The 24749-nt window shown below is 35.3% G+C and overlaps 1 protein-coding gene across 35 annotated transcripts in view; it reads left to right on the top strand.

The window, feature by feature from the left end:
* Window positions 1-24749, top strand: part of RBFOX1 (RNA binding fox-1 homolog 1) — an 873300-nt gene that overhangs the window by 277747 nt on the left and 570804 nt on the right. The window contains exon 1 of one of the 35 annotated variants that reach the window (XM_084536937.1): window positions 2071-2087. The exons of the other annotated variants lie outside the window; for them this stretch is intronic. The gene's annotated coding sequence lies outside the window, so the exon portion shown is untranslated. Of the gene's footprint in view, window positions 1-2070; window positions 2088-24749 lie in introns of those variants that run through there. 35 annotated transcript variants of the gene reach the window in all.

Genomic DNA, 24749 nt, shown 5'->3' with positions numbered 1-24749 from the left:
CTTTTTTTGTTTTATTTTCATACCTTCTTTCTGAACAACCAATATTAGATGTTTAAAACTAAGCGTGTCATTCTGCAAATGTCAGCTTTGCTGTTAAAAGCAGCATGCATGACCATTAAAATTTCACAGGAAAGAAACTTGTTAAAAACACATGAACTGTGACTTCGCGAAAATAGATTGATATCTGAAGCTAGTCTCATGTTTAAGGAATTGGAGTCATAATTTCAAAACCTGTGATATTTTCTAGCATGACGCTTCAGTCTTCAATGGATGATAAGTGATGCTGTTCATTTGTTCTTTTTACCCATACGTATATCCATATTTTTACCCAATAACTGTGTGTTGAGGGCAAAATATGTGGTTGTTGTTGAGGGAATTAATAAGGATATTGATATTTTTGCCAAAACAGACAGCCTTGTGGATTCCTTTGTGATCTTTTCTTCCTTTTGTTATAAGCAAACTCTAGCCTTGGTGTCCACTTTAGGAAGACCGCTAATATGTAAAGCTGTATTTTTTTGTTTGCTCTTACACCAGCTTAATCATTTCTCAACAGCTGAAAAACTTGTCTCAAGTATATCTTCTGCATCTTTTATTTATTCTCAGTCTGCATCTCTATTTGGTCTTAAACATATGAAAAATAATTGCTATATGGGACTGGCATTGAATAGGAGTCTTCAACATTACAAAACAAACAAACAAAAAGCCACAAAAACCTGGAAATAACCTTTGACGCCTGAACAGAACACAATAGAATACTTTGTTTTCATATGCAGTTGTTGTCATATCATCTAATAAATTGATGTCAACACTGTGAAACCAACACTCTGCTATGAAGTTACCTTCCCCTTGCTTCTTCACCACCCTCTCTTTTGTTTTCTTCTGAAATGGAAAACTGTTTGAGCCACTGAAAACTGACTGGAAAGCTAACTTATAATGGTCTTTCTGTGCTGGATAATTTTGTGGCAGCTGGGTTTTACTATGCCAGGAATGTTTTATTCTTCATATTTGGTTTCTTCATTTTTGTTTGCTTTCAGCATGCTCTTTTGTAATAGACTCACTTTTGCTGTAATGTGTAATGACAGTCTCTTCAGTATTCCTTGCAGGCAAGTAAATGCTGACCATTAACTAGCAGCTATGTTATTAGCTTGGTGGCTCAAGGTCACTCAGGATATCCTGCTCCATTTTCTGTTCTTCAGTATCTCATGGAGAGAACATTTTTGAGATGCATCTTGACTTCAGAATTTACCACTTTTGAGCTCAGAGTGCAGAGGCTTTATGAGAGCAATAGATTTTATGGGTATGCAGTAGGTCATGATAGGTCAGTAAGTTAGAAAATTTCCCTCTAGTGACATGTTTCATAACTCCCTATTACCTTCTGTGGGATATGGTATAGACAGTAATACCTTTCCTCTTCTATGCCTGCTGTGGAAACGACTTCATAATTATTTTAGTGTCTTCTATCAGAGGATTTCCAAGCATTTTGCAAACAATTTAAAAACACCTGTGAGGAAAGTACTTGCGTTTATATTACTCAGGTTAAATATGGGGAAATAGAAATATGAAGAGGAAGGTGTAGGCAAAGTTACAATATGAGTCTGAGACAAAATGAGGAGGAAAACAAACAGATTTACAAATACACTTTGCTCAGTATATCCTATGGCTTTTTGCAATCTTTTATTTACTTTTTCAATTTATAATGATCAAATATTCCATGTAAGTTTAAGGGAAAACTTTGTTTTAGTAGTAGGAAGAAATTTTATCCGATTTCTTTAACACTGTTTTTTAGGTTACTGTGGGAGGGAATTAATAAGGGTATCAAATAAGAACGAGATGATAAGAAACATCATGGACAGACAGACTCAACTGCAGACATCTAAGATGTGAATATATTTGTATACTGTTTCCTTTCATTGTAAATCCTTTTTCTGCTGTTTAGGAGCTCCCTGTCAGTGAATAATATGGAGTAAGTGTCATTTCTGTTACCTCATGAAAGCATCGTGCAATCTTTGGAGACTGGGATGCATTTTTCCTCACATTAGAAGGAATCAATTTTTTGATGAGTGAAGCTTGCAGACTCTAATGTATTGGTATGGAAATGTTCTATATAAGTATTTTTTGTTCTGCTAGATGATTATGTTCCATAAATTGCGTTGGAATGTAGATTCTGAGGAATTAAGAATCTTAAGGAAGTTCTGAACACTAATGGGCCTCCCCTTGTTTACTAGAGTGAACAAATAAATGATTCCAATTTCTTCTGCCTCATTAATTGATGTAAAAATAAGGGTATTATTGAACCATCATATGACAGGACATAGAATATACAAGATTGGACATAAAACTCAGAAACAAGTGAGAATAACAAGCTATTCAGGTAATATCTACCTACCACTGTATGCCAGAAGTTCCCACTATGATTTCAGCTCTCTTAAATTGGATTTGTGTGATGTTTCTAGAGTCTACCTTACCACAGAGAAGTTTTCAAAACTTCTGTAAGAGAGTAAGAAAACCTCAGGGTTATTTTTGGCAGAGAAGTTGCTTGAAAACCATGACTGCCTTCTCCACAATAATTTTAGTTCAAGATTTTTTGTTCTCCAGATACTCTAAAATACAGAAACTCTGTTGAATCAAACCCATACTCTGAGTTGCATAGGTATCATTTATTATTATTCGCACTACTTTTAATCATATCTTTAAAATGGAGGGATCTTCCATTTCCTTGTCTTTATGTTCTTCACAAGTAAAAGGATTACTTACAGAAAAATATATAGCAGAAATTTGCCGTATAATCTAACACACAACACAAGTCAGCCTAAGAAATATTGGCAATTATAAAGAGGGGAAATGCTCAGAAATCCAGTCTATATCCTGGCACGTGGATCGTTGTAGTTCAAAGTCTTGTTGAAAAGTTACACAGTATTTGAATGATCATTCAGTTCTATTACTGTTCTCTTGTTCTTCCTGTTACTGACATGCAATTACAGAATTTCACAACTGAAGTGATGACAATTGCTTGTGTGTGTCTATCTTTCCCTTAATCCAACTGCATCGAGCAATCTGTAATTTGATAAAATGGAATTGAAATGACAGTCATGGTGGAAGTGCCAAAACAATAATTTGACCTCCCACTGAAGTGCCAATGTGTTCAGCTGTATGAATTTCACTCATGCTGAATACACATAAGGAACATGTATAGTGTATTTATTATGCTAGAACACCTGTTAAAGCAGATTACAAAAAAAAAAAGTACAATTTGCATTTTTGCCAATGTGTTCCATCTTTAACCATTACATTTTCTATGTCCATACTACTATCTACAAACACAATTACTATTGCACACATTAACTTTATAATTCTATTAGGAAAGTATGTTCTTCAAATCTTAAGATTGAAGGTATTTTTCTAAATCTTTAAATTATTCTGTTAAGTGACATAAGTGTGTGGCTGCCTCCTCCAGCTGCTCCTGCCCAGGTGCTGGGGCCATGCCTGGGGACCTGGGGTCTCTGCCCATGCTGGGGATGTGGCCACCACTTTCCCCTTTGCAGGTTCAACTGGTAGCAAAGCTGAGCAGGGATCTCAGAGACACACAGACACACAGGACATTGACACAGCTGGTTGCACAGGGTGCCACAGGCAAGGTGCTGCCTTCAAAAGCATTCATTTGCATATGACTCACCTGAGCATAGACATTTCCTTCCTACTCTTCCTCCTTGTATAGAAGGTATAGGAGGTCACTAGTGCAGGCACATATAGGACACTCATGCAGGGCTGCAGGGGTGGCATCTGTGAGAAGGGAACAGGAGTTGCCCCCATGCTGGACACAGCCAGTTTCTGTCAGCTCCGGGAGGGACCTGACACCTGCCAAAGCTAAGTGAATGGATGATACTGGTTGAACCTCTGCATTAATGTATTTAAAAAAATGTTAGAACAGCTGTGAGAGAGAGGAGTGAGAAAATGAGAGAAATAACCCTGCAGACATCAGGGTCGGTGAAAGAGAAAGGTGGGGGGAGGAAGTGCTCCAGGCACCACAGCAGATTCCCCTGAAGCCTGTGGAGAGGCCCATGGTGAAGGAGGCTGTTCCCCTGCAGCCCATGGAGGACCATATTATAGAATCATAGAATGGCTTGGGTTGGAAGGGACCTCAGCGATCATCTAATCCCAATATGTTATAAACAGCAATCACTCTGTTGGATAGGCAGTGGCATGTGATTATTGTAAAGACTGTTCAAAACACAGACTGCATTAAATAATGTCGGCATTTGTAACATCAATGTGTATCATTTTTTGCTTGCCTCAAACGAATGCAAATAATACTTGAAAGGAATCTAGGAAGATAAAGCATCTTTGCTATGTAGGCCCAATTCAGGATGCTTGCTCCTTAGTGCATGAGCTAGCACCTCAGCAATCCTGCTGCACTGCTGAATTCAGAACATGTCTGGTTAGCTTTCTGCAAAAAAGGTACGTGGTAACTTCCAGTCTTGTCTTGTTAAGGGAGGTGAGGTGGGACTTCAGTCTTGAGAAGTATAACAAAATGAAAGTACTTTTGAATTGAAAATGAGATGATATTTATTGGAAGTGGTGCCAGTCTTGTTAGAGGTAATCTTTCCTAATGCCTTTTGATTTACTTAAGAAATCAACGTGACATTAACAGAGAACATGGACACTAGAGAGGCCTGTATTTACAGTAAGAAATACATATGTTTCATACAAAGTAACTAGAAATTATGTGCTAACCAACTGTTCAGAAAGTCTGTATTTCAGCAGAGGCTGAAGACAACGTGGGGTATTTCCTCAGCATACATGTGCATGTGAGGCTGCATTTGGAGATGTACACCATCTCATGCCTGTCATCTTGTCATGGAAGCATGGAGAGATTTTACCATTCAGTGTAATCAAGTCACCAGCACCTAAAGTGATATTCAGGTTCTTGCTAGGAGCCAGGGCTATTTTTGTAGACAGAGGTTTTCCAGCATAGAAGTTGAGCACAGCTGTACTAGCAACCAGTAGCTCTTTCGACATCTTTTTAACTCTAGTGTTGAATTTTGCTCATGGAATAAAGATTGGAATTTCAAGAATGGGGAAATTAAAATTATAGACTAATTTTATTTAAATAATACAAGTTTTTGCTTCATCTGTTTGAGCTGAACCATGCCTCGTTACATATTTTAGTAATCTGGAACTTCATTTTTGTGTTGAACCAGGATGTCAGTAGTTTTGATGCAATGCTTTAACATTTTAACTGGATAAACTCTTAAAAAAAATTAAACCTAAGGGCAGTTTTGTGAGAGGGCAAAGAGGGCAGAAAAAAGGTTTATAGAATTGCTCTTACCTGTGGTTTTGTATCCCTAGAAAATTAACCCGAGTCTTAAAGTGCTGGGCATTCAACTAAAGCATATGTTTCAAGTTGTCATTATTAGCCTCACTTATAATTTTTCAGAATGTGCTTGTTTTGAAACAAAGTGCTTGTGCTTGTTTTGATCGATACATTAAGGTAGGTGGATTCTAGCCATGATGACAATACATGGATTAGGTCAGTGTTTGCTGGGATATGGAGCAGAAATAGGCTGCAGAGTAACTCCTAAGAGGACTTTATATAATGAGGCCACTGAGGGAAGCCACTCATGTGTTTGCATTCACAGAGAATCAGTGAATTTACCCAACCAGTAAGAGTATTTATTCTTGCATAAAGCCCCCAGATGGTAACATTTCAAAAATATAGATAATACTTTTCTTACTTCTGTTATGCATCAGGCTTTTTGATATGCTTTTTTATTAGACAAGTAATCTTGCAGATGTTGTTTCATTAAACTGAGGTACAGAGTTACATTCCATTAATTTTCTATTCCCAAGTTCTAGGCAATGCATTCTAATTTTCTTTCTTTAAAATTGCAGGACAGCATTTCATATATTAAGTGATACACAGATTGCACATTAGCTGATTAAACTTACCAGAACAGCACTAATTGAATAGTTGCTAACTTGTCTTTTTCAGTTTTCTAAAAGGTAAAATTAATAAATAAACAAGTTATATTGTTACTTCAAAATATTGGGAAGTATTTTAAATGTTCCTAAGAGAGAAAACACAGGGACTGAGGAACCATTATAGTATTTATTTATTTTTTTGTCTCTGTACATCTAGATAGTCAATATGGAATGTGTTGTCTGAAATACAGAGGATTTAAAAATGTTTATTTTCCATACAGAAACCTCAGTTCTTGGAAGCAGACATTCTTTAAATGTCTAAAAGCATTAAAAACTTTATTTTTTCTAGAAGAAAACATATTACCATCTGTCTGTGCTTAGCATTTTAAGTGTTTCTATACTGCACTTTAATTCTACTTGCAGTAAGAAAGAAGCACTGTTGACTGCAGAGGTGTTTGAAATAGGCATTACATTTTCATGAAGTATCCTGTAGCCCTTGTAGTAGAGTTTATGTTAAAGTAAACACACAAATATGTTGCTATATAGGAGCTTGCAGTTGTCTCCTTATTTAATCAGCGTGCTTGATAGATAACCTTTTATCAGACTGATTCTCTATGATGTTAAGGTATACTTTGTCTCCACTGAAACTGTATGAAACTTGGAAACAGTATTTGAAACTTTGTATGAAGAACTTGATGCAGGCAAGTTCTAAATCATAAAACTTAGAGATGCAAATAACATTACGTCTCTGCCAACAACTGTGTCTCTATGGAAAGTTTAAATTTTAATATTGGAAATCCTTTTAGGAAGTGATCTTCTTATATTTTTGCTTCTGTTTTCTTTATAGACAATAACAAAATTAAGAATCATGTCAGCATGAAGAGAAAAGATCTTGATGCTGTGCAAGTGCTGTTTAGCATAATGAAAACATTGGTGTGTTACCAGCACTGTTTTAGGGAAAAATCTGTCAGGTTGCTGGACCTATTTAAAAAAAGAGTAGGAAAAAAAAAAAATCTATCTCTTGTTTTTTTTTGGGAAAAAAACGAGATAGAAGGGTAGAAGGGAATTGGACAGGAGAACAGGATTCCTTTGGCCGGTGAAAATCTACACTTCCAACTGCTTCCAAGCCTGCAATCTTTAGTTCATATATACAGCATTTTTTTACTTCTTTTTTTGTGGCAAGGAGTCTGTAACTCTTTGAACTGCTAATGTTTCAGCACTTCCTTGGGAAGTGGAGGATGAGATTGCAGGCTATTAATGAGTAGGGAAAGCCCTATCTCATTTTTATTTGAGTTTACACTTCTACCACTGTTTAGACATAAATTGATCAGATGGTTTTCCAGGAGCGTGCGCATGGCAATTTTATCAGTGGCAGATTGTTTTCATCATATTTGAAGGGACAGACTGGATCAGACTATTGTTTTGTTTGCCAAATTAATATCTGGGATTTAATCCAACCTGATTAACAGGATGGCTATGATTGGATCATAAAAGGGGAAGCAGCCATATGGAAGGCCTTTTTTATACCTGCTGGCTCTATTACTTTCCCAGTAGCTTGAACACATGCAATAATAAGCTTCTATTCAGTAATCCAAGTCATTTCTCATTGATTCTAGTTAGTTTTTTTATTTTATTTTTTATTTTTAAATATTGGATCTCTTCCCAGGTAAATTTTTTCTCTGTAGCAGTAAATTGCTTTTTACAGCTGCCTAGACTATAGACTTCTGGTAGTGGGCAGTTTGACCAAACTGATAACTGATAACTAAGATAACTGATTCAGTTATCTTAGAACTGACTTCTTCAATAATGATGCAGAATGTACTTTCTTCTGATAAAGTCTATTATTATAAAACCATTTACACTTAAACATATGTCTGCATTTGGAAATTTGGATGGTGTGCATGCTCCTGTTGTCTTTGAAGTATTGTTGATTTTTTTTAAAGGAGTAAAGTGTAATGATTTCTTTCAATTTTCTTATACTTCTATGTTTTATTGTCTTACTGCATGATGTGTGATACAGAGCCTTCATGCTTTATATATAAATTATGTGCAGTCCAGATATGACTTAATAATTATAGTTTTGCACAGTTCAGCTGAAAATGTTTTGCTGTAGATCAAGGTCAGAAAGAAAAAAAAAAGGTTTGGGGGTGATTCTACAGTTTATTTCAAGTGCTTGAATACTGAAATAGGACACCCAAGGCAGTACTGAAATACTTAGTGTATGGTGGGGGTAGGAGAGGTGATAGTGAAGCTCCTCACCATAGCATACTTACTGTGTAACAGCTTTAAAAACATTCAGGGGTTATGTCTCAAAAAATACAGTATAAGTATTGAAAGAAGATTTCAGATGTTCAAAGTATGAAAGATTTTGTTTTTTTCTTTCAGAAGACTAATATATAAAAATAAGTTCATTTATATTTTTCTAGATAATGGTAATATGCAAGTGGTGAACCTTTTGAAATAAATACATTCAAAATGGTCTGACCTCTGTTACTGTTTTTATAGACTTGATAAAGGTTGAGAACCAAGAAACAGAGCAGATTTTTTTTTCATATGGTGATTATCTGAAATCCAATAGAGAATTATCTGTTTCAGCAAATTTGTTTAGTGTGTTCATTTCACACCACTTCACTGTGGTCTTTTCCTGAACAGCTAATGGGTTAGCTGATGACAGATGACAAAACCGGCAGTGGGAGGTAGAATCTTTTCTTGCTACCTGACATCGTGGTACACCAACTCGTTAGTTTATTTTCCTGGAAAACTTTCTTTGTGCCTTAAGTCATCATACTTACAACAATGTTACTGCTACCTCCTGAAAATCTTTTATCTTTACAACCAAAGTCATGCATTTACCATACTTGTGGTCTACGTTTTCTTTGTCCTATTTTCCTCATATGAATTTATTATTTTATTTCTGTTAAACAGATTCCAACATTTCTTTGGAAAATAATGATATCCTGAGTTAAGATAGACTTTTTGACTTTCTGATGACACATATGGTAGGTAAATACTGGTCAAAACCACCTTTTCTGTCTTGTCCACTCTCTCTCTTGACATTGGCAGGTCAATTGTATCTTGAGCATTCTCTTCAATAGCATTAAAACATGTTCCTAGTTTGCTTAACAAGGTTGATTTTTTCTGGTTTAAATTCTTTTGATTGCCATTGAAGATGTAAAATGCTTGTACATGTTCTCTAAGCTACTGATGTGGGAATGGCTATAAATCCTGTGAGACAGCATGGAGCGAAAAACATTCGATTACATCTTAGGCAAACATGGCATACAGAGGCTTATGTTGTCTTACCTGCTATGCTGCTAGTCTCAACTAGATGCAAATATTTGTTGTTGCTACTATGTCCAAAGATTATTGGGTCCAAAACTTTTAATATATGCTCCTAAAGTTATCAGAAAAGTGTGTTTTTTGGAAGTTCTGCTCACTTTTTAAGAACGCGAGAAGTACAAAGGCTCTCAAAGGATGTCAGTTTTTATTTTGGTGGTTCTATAAGCTGAACTCCACTAGGAAACATGTCTGATTTGCTTTCTTAGTTCAAGCTAAACAGTAGCATACTGATATATTGCACTCCAGCACAGAGAACCATAAGAATTAAGTGGATCAGAACCTAATCCAAGTTATTCTGCATGCTAATGAACTTGTCAATGTCTTTCAAAACATTACCTATAGTTGTTCTGTCACATCATACACTTTCCTTTTTCAAAACTAACTTAAAATCTCCAAAATTTGATACTTATTTTAAAAGGAATATTCCTGTAAATATCACGAAGTATTCTTACTTTATTTTCCTCTTTTCTCTTCTTAGGAAGATTTTTTTGGTAGTTTCAGGACATAGTTGAGTTATCAGACCTTCGTGCTTTTTGCAAAAGAAGTTGTGGTACCGGCAAAATAGTTCTTTCTTATGGCTTGTATGTAGGACTAGAAGGTGTTTTGAGCAAATTTGCCAGTGACACCAAACTTAGAGGAGTTGTGTACTCGGGTGAGTGTGGAAAGGCCTTACAGAGAGATCTGGACAGATTGGAGAGCTGGGCAATTACCAACTGCATGAAGGCAAGTGCTGGGTCCTGCACCTGGGACAAGGCAGCCCTGGCTATACGTACAGACTGGGTGATGAGATGCTGGAGAGCAGCCCCGCAGAGAGGGATCTGGGGGTTGTGGTTGACAGCAAGTTGAATATGAGCCAGTAGTGTGCCCTGGCAGCCAGGAGGGCCAACTGTATCCTGGGGTGCATCAAGCATGGCATCGCTAGTAGGTCAAGGGAGGTGATTGTCCTGCTCTGCTCTGCGCTGGTGCGGCCTCACCTTGAGTACTGTGTGCAGTTCTGGGCACCACAGTATAAAAAGGACATGAAACTGTTGGAGAGTGTCCAGAGGAGGGCGACGAAGATGGTGAAGGGCCTAGAGGGGAAGACGTATGAGGAGCGGCAGAGGTCATTGGGCCTGTTCAGCCTGGAGAAGAGGCTGAGGGGGGACCTCATCGCCATCTACAACTTCCTCACAAGGGGGAGTGGAGAGGCAGGTGACCTATTCTCCGTAATCACCAGTGATAGGACCTGTGGGAACGGTGTTAAGCTGAGGCAGGGGAAGTTTAGGCTGGACATCAGGAAGAGTTTCTTCACCGAGAGGGTGGTTGCACACTGGAATAGGCTCCCCAGGGAAGCAGTCACGGCACCAAGCCTATCTGAATTTAAAAAGCATTTGGACTGTGCACTTAGTCACATGGTCTGAACTTTTGGGCAGACCTGTGCAGTGCCAGGAGTTGGACTTGATGATCCTTATGGGTCCCTTCCAACTCAGGATATTCTATGATTCTATGTTTTATTTTCCTCTGTGTTTAAAACCTGTCTGAATGTATTGTAAGTTTTCCTGGTGGGCATGTACATCACATCTTTTACATCTTTTAGGTCTAGACTGATGGGCTGCTGGTACAAACAGCAGCTAGCCCTCAGTTAGCAAAAATGTCTCTTTGTTACTTTTGAGCATGACATAACAGATCACTCAGTTGGTTTTAGTAACGCTGAAAGTGTAGATCTTTGTTCCAGAAGTTGGAGACAGATGCTGGATAATCATTTTAAGAAACAAAATGCCCTTTTGTTTGTGCATAGCAAAGCACATAGTTGATTTATTATCTGCATGTACTTTAAATGTTGTACGATAGGTACTTTAAAATAATTATTTTTTAGTATGTATATTCATGAAATAACCATTCTGTGCATTTCCCACATAGGGTGCCTAATCCTAAATTATTTTTCAATCCTTAAAAATTGCATTGGTTTAAACTATTAAAAAAATTACAAGGAAGACATGATTATAGACTACATGGAATTTTTAGCCACAGTTTATTGGATTTGAATGTTCTTCTCTAATTGTTTTTTTTGTGTTTACTTCAGAATAGTATCTTCTATATAAATACTAAAATCTCTGCAGTATCTTTTATTAATACAACTATGCATACTGCTAAGTCTTGGTCTGGTTTAGATTTAAATGTTAACTTGACCACTTTTGACATATCATGGATGAAATAGCTTACACAACCAGAAGATGGCAGTATAGGCAAAAAAAAAAAAAAAATGCATTCACTTCGTAAACAAATCCATTTTTAACAGACTTCTACTTCTTTTTTTTTTTCTTTTTTTCTTTTCTTTTCTTTTTTTTTTTTTTTTTTTTTTTCTCCCACAACAAATTTATTTCATAATAACTACTAAAATATTTTAAGGCTTTCTTTTCCTCGACACAAGCAGTGGTTATGATTCTCTATTATCATGCAGTTATTACAGCTCATCTGTACGTTTATTTTACTTACCTTGTTTTAGAACTGGTAAAACCCCAAATAATTCTTGCTTCTGACTCTGGGTATTATCTTCTAATTTGGTACACTATCACTCCACCATTTTTTCTGTTAGTGTTTTGCATAACCAAATTTTTTAAATGGCTTCTCACAAGCCAGTCTTTCACTTCCTACTTAATTCTGTGCTGCTGTTTGTTGAATATTCAGATACTTTAAACATTCCAGTGAGCAGATCACTGTACTACAGTAAAGATATCTAGAACTACAATTTTGTGCTTACAGCTTGAATAAAATCGATATATGTCAAAGTGACCACCCTTCCTGTGTATGCAACACACAAGACCCAAGACTGAAGAAACTGAATTAATTTAAGACATTTGAAAATGCAGTTTAGTTTTCAGGCTGGCACCTGGAAATTTCAAAAGCACTGTTTTTGTACACAGCAGCCTAAAATGAGAGCACTTTTAAGCTTCCAAGTAATGTGAACGCAACACAAACCTCAGGGCATCCTTTTCATTCTTTCTCCCACTCCTCTCCTTCCCAAACTCTTACTGTCATTTAGGCATCATTTGAGTTAGATAATTTTTTTGGAGGGAGATGACCAGGGCAGGAATTGCGCATCTTATTGAAGGTTTTCTTTTTACTTATTAATTTCTGTTCAGAACAAGCAAAGAGAATTATATGAATGATATAATATGAAACTAGACTGAAGGGTTTGGTGATTAGTAGGTGATTTTTTGTAGGGTGATGTTTTTGAGTTTAGTTTTGTAACAGTCATGATTGAAACTCTTCTGAAAAACAATTCTCTTATTTTTTTCACAATACATGAATATATTACTGATCTTAAAACTACACTGCAAAACCCACGATTTCTAAAGGAAGTTTTTTTGCTGAAATTTGTTTTCCACTGTAATATGATCATTATGTTTAAGCATACTTATCTAAGCAGTTTATTGCCTATAATACTTCAGGGAGTTTTTTGTTTGTTTGATTTTGCACATTGACTGGTGTGTTTGTATGATTGCCAAATAACTCAGGCTTCCGTAGCAAGGTAGATGTTACAGTATTTGTGAGAAAAACATTAGCAAATATGTCCTTAAGGAGTAGGCTAATGCAATGGTTGGCAATGATATAAGGGAGAGTGAAATTAGCAGTGGATTCTCTTGCTATAAAGCTCCAATGTAGTACTCCTGGGGATAAACCAGAGACCCACTACTGTTAACTTGTCTTTTCTATCCAGTGGATTAAATCCTGACTTCTGTGGCTTGTAGGGCACATTGCAGGGCCTGGCTATTTAGCCAGACATTTATTCACCAGCATATCATGTAGCTGAATGTGGTTTGTTGGGCTGGAAAACTGAGTAGCAGTTCAGTTTGAAATGAATTTTTTTTTTTTTTTGGTAGGTATTGCAATAAAGCAATACCGTAAATAGCAAATCAGAAATTGCATAACCTATACTATATATAGGTTATACTATATAATATATACAAGCTATATATGTGCTATAGTACATGCTATATACTATATAAGTATTTCTGTCATTGATGATGAACTACTGGTGGATGCCATGGATGTGGGCTTTTTTTTTTTTTTAACAGTGACTTCAGTAGATAATGTCATGTCTTTGGTAACTGTCTTGTTTTTTCACTTTCTACCTGTTGCCTTTACTTCATCAGACTCATTTTGTCCTTGTGCTTAATGATAAGAATTTATTAAAATGTTAGAGTAAATTTAGTATGTGTCATCTCTGTTCTGACAGTACTCTTTGAAACATGAAAAGTACATTTTACTATGGTCTTCAGTGCTTAAGAAATTTTCCAGTATGGATGTTGTAGCTTGAATGTGTCTCAGCATTGAATCTGAACAGCTAGAAGTAGAGGTGAACACTGTGTAGATATGTTATGATTTATAATTTTAAACTAAAATATTCTTAATTGCATTTCTATTAGTATAGCAAGTATTTGAGAATGCTCAAAGATATTTCACAACTAATTAAAAATCATCCAGTGGTATTAAATATCTAGCTGTCAGGATGGGGGAAAATAAAAATATCCAAACAAGTTGACAGAGAGTCAGTGTTAAATCAGGGACTTTATCTTGTAGAAAAAAAAAAAAAAAAGGAAACTGCATCTTATTATGGCTTCTTTTCTAATGTAATATTTCATGCTAGGTATTAGTCTTTGAGAAACTCCTATAGTATCTGCCTTTTTTTTTTTTTTTTTAATTTGATAATTATATTTGCTTCTGAAAATGCTGAAATTATTATTCAACGCAAGAGTAGAAATCACCTGCTTATTGAATTGGATGGAGAGCCTGGCTTTTTAAGAGGAAGAATTCTTCTTCTGTTCAACTTACGCAAAATTGTTCGTGTCTCCTCCTGGTTTCTGAAGCTTGATTTCACAGAGAAGTCTGTTAGTCATTAGGTCTCTGATTCTGATTGTCTACATGCAGGCTACACTGAAGGAATCAATTTCAGACTGTTACTATCCTTCTGCAATATTACTTTATATTTTAATTTTGTTTGGAATGGTCATTAAGCTGATCTTGTATGATTTTGTTGTGAGCAGGTGGTAGTTTTTGCTCTTAGGAGCATAGCAGTGACAGAACAGAGCATTTGGAACAACTTATCTAAAATGTGTGTCAAAAATCTTCCCAAGCTCTATATCAACACACTATATATTCTTTTCATTGTATTACAGGAGAGATTAATTTTAATCCCAAATTTATCTGTATAATTCATGAGTATAATTTTGGCTGAATTGCAGACACAGGCTCTTGAATTCCCTTAAACACCTAAAAGAGTTTGTTCAAACAGTTGCTTTGGACAACCTGGTCTAGTGTGAGGTGTCCCTGCCCATGGCAGTGGGGTTGGAATGAAGGTCTTGAAGGTCCCTTTCAAGCCAAACCAATACTGTGATTCTATGAAATAGTGTTTCTGCTGACAGTTAATTATATTTCAAAGAACAATGTATTTGGCAGAAAATGTGAATTGATCAACAGTTGTTAGCTCTATAGAGGCATTCCATTATGATACTAAATGTGGACTGTTGCCCTAAAAATGCAGACAAAGACTACGGTCATCTGTTATTTTTATTCCAATCTCCTTCATGTAAATGTGTACAAAACAGTAACTTCCATCACAGCATCATTTGGTCAAGAGACACATGCAGTAGGACATTGATAAATGCCATGTGGTTAATAGCTTCATTTGAAAGGCAGTCTCTTAGATCCTTTAATACAGTCTTCTTCATAATCTTGTCCTTTTCAGAGAGAAAGATATGAGAAAAAAAGTTCAGTGGGGATGCCGATACTGTATGATTATGGTGTTTGTACATACAAATAAGTCCTACAAATAAAGGAAGTAATGTGGTTGCACAAAGATTTTGAGAAAATTTTATTGTCAGGAAAGTCTGTAAAGCTAAAGTTTCAGGCTAATATTTACTGATGCTTTTCTCTGTATGACTTGTCTTGTTTCTTTCCCTATATAACTTTCAAAGTAAAGTTTAATGCAGTAAAGCCTCAGTTCAGCTGGAACTGTTTATTAGGTCACAAAACAGCTGATAATTCTAGAAACAGCAACACATGTACTGACATACAGTAGGTTATTTTGAACTGTTCTAATTTTTCAGATACATACAAATACATGACAAAAATCTACCCACTTTTGTTTTGTTTTCATTTGCAGAAGATAATATTATGATATTGTTGATAGGAGATACGTGAAATACTCTAGGTTAGTCACTTGTCCATATACAAACAAACTTCAGTAACTGATCACTAGTTGTGGAAGTTTGATGTTTTCTGTTTGTGATGCCAGTGTTAGGCTAGCATTCATCCTTTTAAGTTTGCTAAATATATTGGTGAGATCTTGGTTTACAGTAAATAACAAACCAGTATAGATGTTCTTCAAACATGGGTTCATCCGAGAGATAGGAGGGGCAGGAAATCCATGCTTGTTATCTTGACCAATTTCCTTTAGAAGATAAGAATCACTTTGAGTTGACATAGATTAATTATACAAATTATATCAGTTGTCTTTATCAAAATCCCATAATAGTGAATCAGTCTTACTGAAATGGTTAATATAGTAGCTCTTAAAGTCATTCATGACTTTTCTGATGAGACAATATTTACTTTACCTCTTTTTTATTAGAAGTCTTTGATAAGCAGAGCCACCAAATTCAAACTTTAAAATGTGAAAAGAAATCAATGCTGACATTTAATTAGATGTTTGAGAATCTTTTTAGGAAGAAAATGAAAAAGCTGGTGATATTCTTTGGCCCTATAGTTTCAAAATTCATTATAGCTGTTCTTTGAAGATTTTGTTTTACTTAGACCTATATGTGCATTCATGGTAACATGTTGCTGCCTTAAAAACTCTCCCAAATGTTTGAACAAACAGATTTCTTGATTCTTTGACCACCTGCTTCTTGAAATTTCTTGTTGTCTCAGTTTTAATTTAATCCTTACCTACTTTAGGGTTGACATATGGTAACAACAATCTAAGTTATTATGTGGTGGTGGTGACAAGCTTGAAAATGCAATGCAGTCATTTATAAATGCATAAAATTGTTTCAGATTTTATGATTAGACAGTTATTGACTTAGTAGTATTCCATTAATTTCCCAAATAATCACACAGAGAGAAAAATGGATGTTTTAGACACTGACTTGATGATTTATAGCAGCATTCAGTTTACCATAGTGCCCCTCCTGCTAATATACATTTTGGGAGCGGGGAGCTATCGTTGTCCTGATTAGACAGGCATCCTTGCTTTCACAGTTAATCCAAATGGTTCATTAGAAAATACTCATTACAGTAGGACTCTAATTTAGCGACCAGCATTTCTGGAAGTTTAATATTTCTCCTGATTTCTTTGGGGAGAAATGGTGTTGTTTTGTTATATCTGTAAGTGTTCTTACCCCTGCCTAGGATTTCAGGTTAGGCTTTCTCCAGTGCCTGCTGTTGAACAACATCACTATTTGTGTATTTAATTGCCTAATGTTTGCATTGTTGATAGATTTCAAGTGTTACTTAAAGATGTGAAGCAAATATTTTTGTGAAGGGGTTGTGTGGATGAATGTGAAGGAGCTTAGATGTAGATTAGCATACTGTCACTTAAGAAGGTCCTTTACCAATGTATTAGATCCTTTTTGACAACCTTTAAGGCGCTATGGTTTACCAAGGTGCCGGAAATTGTTGTGAAAACAGTGATGCTGTAGCAATTTATTTTACACATGGAACAGATCAATGATTTTTTAAAAATCTCTTCTTCATTTTAAGGTGATGTAAAATTGAATGTATTTTTTAGTATAAAAGGTGCTTTAATGAGGGAAAAGTCAAACACCTTTGTTTTATGGAAGATAATGTATTTTTTACTGAAGAATACAATTTTTAAATGTTTTCCTAAGAATGTTATTCTAGACATTTAATGCTGACTTATCTTCAAGTGGAAACTGGGGGAAAAAAAGAAGTTGAACTAATGATGAGGCTATGAGGCTCTATCTTGAGTTTTATTCAAAGTGCACAAAAACTGTTTTAGGGTCCTGATCTTAGAATTGTTTCTATCTGTCTGTAACATCCCACAGACAGCTATCTGGTCTATTTAACGTGTTTTTTTTTTTTTTTTTTTTTTTTAATATTTTTAATCCCAACTAAGCCAGCCCCATGGCAATTCTGTGTGATACGGAAGCTGTTGAACCATGGATAATTGAAGGCAGTCAAAACTTCACACAGATACAAGAATCTTTTGGAAATAATAAGAAAAACCTTTCTCCTCAGTGTGCGTTAATATAATACACAGTCTAAGAAATCAAAGTTAGAATATTGATTATGATCATTGCAAAATCTTGGGTTTGGTTTCAGTCAGCTGCAAAAATGACTAGTGCAGTATAATGAAGAATATTTCTTTGGCACAGGCAATTGGACAACTGTATTTCCATTCCAATAGCGTATGCCTCTTTCAGGGTGCTCACACACTCATGTACAACCACATTTCCCTTAAATCATGGAGGCATTACAGAAGTTCTGTTGCATTATTTCTCCTGGATGGGAATATGTGGCTGCTTGGTGTTCATCAGCTCAGTGTTTCATTCCTGGAGATTACTCATATGCCGTACCTGCAGATCACAAGGTATACTATTCACATGTTGCAAACACAGGGGGAGAAATGCAAGGGGCATTTCCCAAGGAGCTTTGAGCTTTTACATCTTGCTTGTATTTTGGTTTTATATGAACGATTCTTATGACTGGCTTTCAATTTTTGTATGATTGCATGATAGACAGGGTTCTTCTTGTGTCATGCTGTTTGTGCTGTGATGATAGCTAGCAAGGGGCTGAATGTCACTGAGTAAATGATTCCTAGCTCTGAAATTATTCTGTGTTATAGAAAAAGAAAAGAGAAAACAAAATCTTAAGAGCTGTTGAGCTTCAGTGTTCTCAGCAAAATTACCTATTTTGACAAGTTTTTCCTGAGAGGATGTGATGGTTATAGGAGCTGGTTGAGGAAAAGAAATGTATTTGTGATCAGTATGAAGACTTCTTTTTAATGCTATATTTCATGGTTGTGCATTGAAGCAAACAAAGATAGATTGATACTTTAAATATACATGTATATGTATATATATAAATAGAATATAATTAACATTTTGCTCTAAATAAAGCTTTCCTCTGTGCGAGTCTTCACATTCTTTTTTTTTTCTTTATTTTTTGCAAAATTTTTGAGACATGCACAGTTCCAGATAAAGCATGCCCAAAATACTTGAAAGAAATAAAACAGTATTAAACAGTATTTTCTTTGTGTATTTCCCTTTATAAAGCACCAAGTTGCTATGGTATAAGTGTAATTTTACCCTGCTAATTCAATTTAACAAACATCAGGTTAAAAACAATAGTTTCATAGGTTTTAAACATGTTTTGCTTAAAAGGAAAGTAGTTATCCATTTTTGGAAACATGAAAAATATTTATACAAGCTTATTTTGGTATGTAAAATGTATAGAATGTATAGTTTCCATATCACACTGTCAACTGATGTTAGTGAAATGTATTTGCACCAGCAAAGGTGTTAGCCCTCTACATGCTGGAAAGAAACACCAAGACTGAGGTAAGAATTTGAGTGAGTTTTGTGTGTATCTGTGTGTTAATCAAACACAGAATTGAGAGGATGTTGGTTTTAGGTTATCCCTTAAATAAACTACAAAGTCTAAAAATAGATCTTTACTGATTATAATACTGTACTAACTCTAAAAAAAACACAAAACAAAACAAAACAAAAAAAACCTGAATTTAAAAACTTTCGTAAAACCAGCCTCAGTCTCTTTAAATGATGGTTTGGCAAAGGAGAAGTCCTTTATTCTTTCCCCCCTTGTTTTTCCTTCAGGTTATGAAAAATGAAAAACGTTGTGTAAATGTCAAAAACATCATAAAGAATAAATCCTAGGGGTTGGTTAATGAAACCTTTCTGCCTGTTGGCAAGTAGCAGGCCCTCATCACTACAACAACTGGCACTAGGATGCTTTGAGGGGTAATATCTCAAGAAATGTGTAGCACATTCTATCACTGTTTCCTAATTTACTTAAAGTCTCCTAGGCACGTGTCTTAAATGGAAACAAAACCCAATGAAATTGCTATAGCATCTTCCCTACCACTACTGCCATATTTGGCAGCATTTAGCGGTCTGTTCTATGGAGATTTGCCATTTACTGTCCATATATTAAAAACTGTAAGATAGCATGGGTTGTAGAATCTGTTCTCTAACACAATTTTATTAATAATGGTGTTGTATAAACAGCATAAGATATTACACATTATATGTTATATATATATATATATTTTTAATGATTTCAGACTTGCAATCTGTGCTGCCATAGTAGCAGCATTATGTAGCTTATTTTGGTTGCAAAGGAACCAAAGTGAAAATGAAGTGTGGAAGGTCCCCAAAAAGGATGGCTAATAGATCATGAAAATTATTGTTTTCTGTTATAAACTAAAAATAGTTACATTGAGAAGTATGTCCATGACGATGAAATAAATTTTTTTCCAGAAAATCCTAGGTAGTTCAGAAATACATGTCTGCATTCATCAGTTTTACAAGGCTGATAACAAATTCAGGCCTTCTAACCAATGAACAAATGAAGAAATGGTCAGTTCTTATAATATCTGCTTTCTAGTATAAACACATTTGTCTTACAGGCTTTCAGTAGTATTTACACAAAATGATGATAGTTGAGATTGATGCAGATTATATGCTATTTCAGTTTAATTTTATCTACTAGGAATATCTCCTCTGCTTGTTGCCACTTGAGTCTTTGTGAGGGGGGGACCAAGATGCTGAGATGTTTGCCTTAAGCTGTTTGTGTGAATTAAAATGTCTGTCTTCCTCTAAAAAGGGGGCCCTCAGGAAACATGAGGACAAGAGATGTGTCACAGTACGTTTGCTACGAAGTGACTCAGTGGCATATGTTCTCAATGTGTTGTGAAACAAATATCATCACCCTTAGTTGAGTATACATACATGTGGAAACAGTTGAAAGATTTCTGAATGACTTACAGTTCTCCTTCTTTATTTCCCAGACTATCCTGAAGTATATTGCCGTGAGTATGCATACAAGTTTCAGAAGGAAATAGGGAAGTTTGCAGTTAGATTTCAGGAAGAGTTCTAACAAACTTAAAGAATGTGCATTGTGTGTGCAAAACGAAAGATACTGGTTTCTAAATCAGAAATCTCTTACATTACTGTCATCTCCATATAGATGATTGTCTTTTTTTTCTTCTTGTACTGTTGTTTGACCTGTTCTGCTCCCCAGCTGAGAATTTTTTCATGGCAAGGCTATTTTGTTGAGGATTCGTAATACTTACAGGAAAGAAGCTCAGTGAAATAGCTGCATTCCTCTTTTTTCATGTTCTCAAAGAGAGAAAGAAGAATTTGATACTTCATCCTAAATCTAGAAACCTACATCTCATTCCTTCCTACTAGCAAATGGTAATCTCTGCTTATTCCAGTGTTTGATTTTTCAAGACTGATTTTCAATCCTAAATATCTAGTGTTTCTGGGATTACCTATTATTGTCTGTTCCTTACGTTAGCTAGTTGATACAGTCAAAGTCCCTGGAGCAAGTTCATCAAATAATATAATTCTTCTTAATTTTTCAGTATTCATTTCACAAAGGAAAATCTCTTTCGAATTCCACATGAAAAAAGACCCAAGTTTATGGGTTCACGAATATTATATGGTAAATAGTTCCTCTGTGAATAGCTTACTGGGTATATGCACCATTTATGTTTTGGCATATTGTTAGCAATTACGCATGCGTTTTTAAGATGTTAGGGTTAAGTAATACTGTAAGTAATATTTCAACTTTAAAGTCATTTTGATAGAAGACTTCGAGCTCAGTAATGGTCTGTTTATTGACATCTTTTATGTAGATAGAAGGGTGCTGTTTGTTGACGTGTCAAAAAGCCAGACTGGCTGGAGAACAAAATATGATAAATGCAAGTTCAAAGAACACATTTTTAAATAAGACAATTTGGTAATTACAAGTTGGTGCACCAGTAGGTTTTCACAGCAGGAAAGGCAAAGAGTGCTAATTTTATTTTAATTAAGCTGTTCTGTTAATCAGAATCAAAGGATTCTGCTACTAAGTGGGGAAGGATGAGCAATATAATGTTATGGACTTACTCCATGTTTGACTCTGTGAAGTGGCATCCATTTTACTCTGGTTATACTATGAAGTGTTTTCAAGTGTTATTGAAGGAGCTATTCAAATTGAGTGGGAGTATACAAGTGATAGGATATATAGCTCACTTGATCTCTCTCTAGGCCTGTGGCTTGTTAAGTTTCAACAAGCTCTTAGGGCTAAGCTCTTTTCCCTGTTAATGAGAGGAAAAAATAGTAGAACAACAGTCTTGCTTGAGAGTAAATGTAGAAAATACATACTGTTTTTAATTTTGAACATTACAAATCTGTGCTTAAACTAAAGTCATTGTTGACATATGACAATATTAATTGTCATTTTGACATATGTAGTGCCTTGTGGGAAAAAAGTTATGATTTGACATCAAATCTTGAAAAAGTAGCTGCTAAATTCTCTTAAGTCATGGCTGTGATTAGTAGTTAAAGTGAGCTATTTGCTTTGTATGAAGGATTTAATCCATATGTAGACTACAAAATCTAATTGGGTGTTTGAAAACACCAAACAGCTTGTTTAGGTAACTGTGATTTAGCTGTCATGCATAAATATGCATAAACTCAAGTAGAAATGTTCAAACAGAATAGTGCCCCCAGTAATATGCCTTTTCAAAGCTGACACCACTATCCCATTCATAAAAAAGCTCTTCCTTCTGTTGAAGTACAAAATAAATTACTGGCCCTGATTTTAATTTGGGTTTGCAGCACGCTTGTGGTCTCCTGATCCATGTCCTGCCAGGCTCACTTAAACTGATCAAGATTAATAATAAAGTCTATGTTTTTGTAGAACTTCTGAAGAAGTATTAGGTTCCAGGAACTAGCTGTGGGCTTACTGTTCTCTTTTAAAATTTTCTTAACTGCCTTGCTAAACACTTCAAATGATAAGAATAGTAAACCTATTGTCTGATAATTACCAGTTACAGTCTGACTACTCATCTGCATGTTCTGATTCCCAAGTTGCATTATATAATCTTAGTCTTTTGATAATATTCTGGTTACAAAGTGACTTTTTTTTTTTTTTTTTTTTTTTTTTTTTTTTAATTCTGTTAATTACATTACCAAAAAGCTTTTGCATGACAAATTCTGGATCCATATGGTAATTATTGGTCAAAATATGCCAGGACACAACTAGGTTTGTTGAACTTGCAATTCTAGCAGTCACAGTTGCTTTGAAATGGAGTTGACTTGTAACCAGCATGTTCGGAATGAAAAACAAATGTCAGAGCCTTGTTTTTGTAGACTCATAGCTGTTTCTTGAAAAACTTAAATAAGGCAACTGTAAAAATTCTTTACTCTGTTACTCTAAAACAATACCCATTGAAATACCCATTGAAAACATAAAATTAAAGGCTTACCTGGGATGTAGTTTGGTTAATAATTAACTTCAATGTGAGCCTTTTCCAGATGATTCTAGACTCCCTTCTAGTTTGGCAACTTTGACCATAAAGCAGCTCATTCTCTATATCTTTCTCTCCCACATTATAACTCAGACAGTCAGAAGGACAGCTTAATCCTTTGCCTTCATTAGCAATGTAAGGTAGTTGTGTTTTAATTTAACATATTCATGAATTCACTTCTTGTTAGAGTACTTTGTTTACAGTTTTTGTGTGTAAGCGTATCATTGCATCAGATAATTCTGCACAGATAATTCATTTCCATGGTTTAGGATGTTCTTAATTGCTTTACTGGAGGGAGATTGAGCACCTTTTAACCAAACAGCTGAACGATTTGCTATGACAATTCTGCGACTATGCATTCACTTAATTTCCAATTAATCAAACATTCAATCAATCATTAGTATAATTACACCTGCTCAAGTTTTCCTACCCCAGCACATTAGCTATGCTTAAGCAGAATCCTTTGCCAGATGTGTGAATGAGTTCGTTTGTCTGACCCAGTTGGTTGCACGTCCTTGCTTCTTGTGAGCCTTAAGAAATGATAGGGCAGAAATTTTAATTATTTATAATACCACAAATTTGTTTGGCTCAGTTCATGCTTCTCACTTGGATGTTCCTATAGGAACTTATAACAAACATCAGTCGAACAGTGACTGGTTAATTTCTGAAGCTTTGTAATTCATTTTTCTGTCCCTTCAGTGACACTTTTTTAATTCACTCTACAAATCCACTGGCACAGCTTGAAAATATCACTGCAATTATTTTTGGCATCTGAGTAAGACAAATTCAAGATGCAACTGTCTAAGTATTATTTTAACTTGAAAATACCTGTGAGATAGGTGTGTATTATCTGTTCCTTCCATATAGATGAGGAATCTGAAACCTAGTGAACTGCCTCAATCTACAGTGAGTATATGGCAGGAGTGGGATTGCTCAGTATTTATACATACTTATTCTCAGTCTCTTGTTGTAACCTTTAAATCATACTTAATGTGTGACTTTGTTGTTAGACTCAGAATAAACAAACCGGGACATACGATGTCAGTCTCTGTAATAGTTTAAATAACAGGATCTTCATGTCAGCATAGATGCGTGGTAGATCTTGCTGCAGGTTCTCTGGCTTCAAAAATAGATTTGCTGGTTACAGCTTCTCAGTATTTTATCTTTGAGATAGGAACTGGAGAAGGTTCATAATACTTTAATCCCATAATACAGATAGGTAAGACATTTGAAAATGACTGAAGGTGTCATGATCCATTCAGATCCTAGCAACCCATTCTATATTCTGTTTATTTTATTTTTACTAAAAATGCATTGTATGATACTAAAGGGAAGTTTTTTCATGAGAAAAGACATCAGATAATCTGGTTTTAGTTTGCTTGTTTTAAAAAGTATATAGAGAGACAGACATTATTTTATTTCCTTAAACAAGTGTCATACTTGTTTTTTATCTTTTACAATAATTATTAGTATAGTGCATTAGCACATGTGTTAAACCCTTTCAGTCTCCTAGAGCACTAAGAAAGAATCTTCCATGTGGATTATTACCACTTGGTTCCTCAAGGCATGAAGTCTTACTACCATTGCTGGCAGAAATTTCTTAGTGCATAAAAAAAAGGAAAATGAATTATTTATCAAGTAAGCTATGTTTGTTTCTGGATATTCTACCTAATGTTTTTGATTAGCAGATGGTGTATACAGTCTTACTGCACCTGCATAATTGTGGTTGTATGCAATACAGAAATCTTGCTATAATGTAGTCCAAGCATTCTTTGCAAAGCACAGTATCCTGACTGTAAGTTTTATTGTCTCCTTTATTTTTATTTCCTACTTTTTTTGGAGTAGTACAACCTATAACATCACCAGATACACTTGTCTACCCTCATCAGCTGAAGGTTCTCTTGCTTCAGACCTGAAAACTTTGAATCAGAAGCAAGTATATTCTCAA

Source organism: Aythya ferina (genome assembly GCF_964211825.1).
Source record: "Aythya ferina genome assembly, chromosome: 15".
In the NCBI taxonomy this organism is placed as follows: domain Eukaryota; kingdom Metazoa; phylum Chordata; class Aves; order Anseriformes; family Anatidae; genus Aythya; species Aythya ferina.
This window is presented reverse-complemented; position numbering and strand designations above follow the sequence as displayed.